Raw genomic sequence first — 584 nt, 5'->3', positions numbered from 1 at the left:
CCCAGAGTCAGAAATACCTATCCAGAGGAAGCAGGAGCTTTCTGGTTCAGAAGCCCTTATCCATGGAAAACAGGAGCTCCTCCAGGCCAGAAATCCCTACCCAGTGAAAGTGGGAGCTTCCCAGGTTATAAATCCATGAAAAGCAGGAGCCCTTGTGTTGAGAAATCCAGGGAAAGCAGGAGCTCCCGTGGATTACAAATCCTTGGGAATCAGGAGCCGCTGGAGGCCGATTACCCTTCCCGCTGGATGAGCCTCTTCTCATCCATGTAAATCCCTCCAGGGCGCTGCTCGTTCCCACATTCCCTATCCTTAAACGAGCCGTTAATGGATCGGGAATAGGATCCCAATGGCCCATTAGCTGCCCGGGGGGGGGGCTGAGCCCATGGAATTCCTGCTCCTAGTCCACTCCAGAGCTTCCCAGTTTTCCCATCTCCAGCCGCTGGGCTTGATCCCAGCGCTAAATCCCGCCGGAACCAGCAGCCCTGTGGAATTCCATCCCAAATATTCCTGTTGGGGTGAGTTCTCCCTTTCCCGGTGCCTCCAGAGGATCCTCTCGGCTGGGGGGGGTTGGATCCCGGAAGACA

The sequence above is a fragment of the Acanthisitta chloris genome, unplaced genomic scaffold, assembly GCF_000695815.1.
Source record: "Acanthisitta chloris isolate BGI_N310 unplaced genomic scaffold, ASM69581v1 scaffold19287, whole genome shotgun sequence".
Lineage (NCBI taxonomy): Eukaryota > Metazoa > Chordata > Aves > Passeriformes > Acanthisittidae > Acanthisitta > Acanthisitta chloris.
This window is presented reverse-complemented; position numbering follows the sequence as displayed.